Here is a 1,203-nt window from a genome sequence, read left to right on the forward strand (position 1 = left end):
TACTTTTATTAGTTATTGTTAGGACCACACCTTGGAAAACCGACTGTAATGCCGGTGATTGGCTGAGCCGTGTCGAGCGTGTTCACGCAATGCTGATTTTTTTTTTCTTTCATCCCCAGACATAAGAGTATGATCGACAAACGAGTTTTTTTCGTTTTGTTTTCAACCGGTTGAGATGTTACTTTGTCTTATGATTGGGGCGCGATTTACCGAAGACCAATTCATAGAAGAAGATGCATGGGTGAGGGGTTGACCGTCAATTGCACGACAAAGAACTTTGCATTAGATAAACTAGAAAAAATGAAGCTACTGTACGCAGTCAATTCTGTTGGTCCTTCCATAGAGATGTGTCAGTCATGATCCATATATACTAAAACCAGATTCGAATCGAGAAAACCCTTTTCTGTTTTGTCAAAGCAAAATCATTTTTAAGTGGTTAATGGGTCACGACAGGGGAGAGCAACTTGATAGTCGTGATTAACACTAAAACCAATCAGACAACAGCGCGAGCGTTTGTCAGCTAAGTTTAGAGTTGTATATTGCTTTTGGAATGCCCTTAGAATAGACTGTATTTAACAACGCTACTAGGCTAGTGGATTTTGCCGGAACAAAGCTACCCCATAGAAAAATCAATTGTTTATTCTACCAAACGATGCTGCCTATGTTGAACAATATTGGTCGTTTTACATTAGCTGGCAGAGCGGCCAATAGATTTCTCTTGTTTGTGGAAAAAAATCTTCTATTCATTTGTTTTAAGCGGTTAACGCCGTTGGCACCCAGTGAAAAACTCTTCTATATAAGCAGCTTCGCCCGAGTGAGGAGTTATCAATATAGATATGATTCCAATACACCATTGGAGCTTTGTAGACGATGCATGGTGATTGTGTTAATATTCTTTGTTCTTACGTTATACTTCATTTATTGTAAAACTAGGATAGACAGTTGTTTGACATTCGTTCAAACTACTACATTCATGCCGTAGTAGTGACTCTTACTGTAATGCAGTAGCTACTGTACTTAGCAACCTCCACTACTACGCTAGTATTATAGTAGTTTCCCCCTGATTGAGCTAAAAGGAACGGATGAAGCTAGTGTAGGTCTAGTACGACATTGCCAACTCTTAGAAACATCTAGATATCAGGACTCATCAGACAAACTCCGCATGGATCTGCCATATTCCGTGACCCATTAACCACTTAAAAA

The sequence above is a fragment of the Phytophthora parasitica genome, assembly GCF_000247585.1.
Source record: "Phytophthora parasitica INRA-310 unplaced genomic scaffold supercont2.22, whole genome shotgun sequence".
Lineage (NCBI taxonomy): Eukaryota > Oomycota > Peronosporomycetes > Peronosporales > Peronosporaceae > Phytophthora > Phytophthora nicotianae.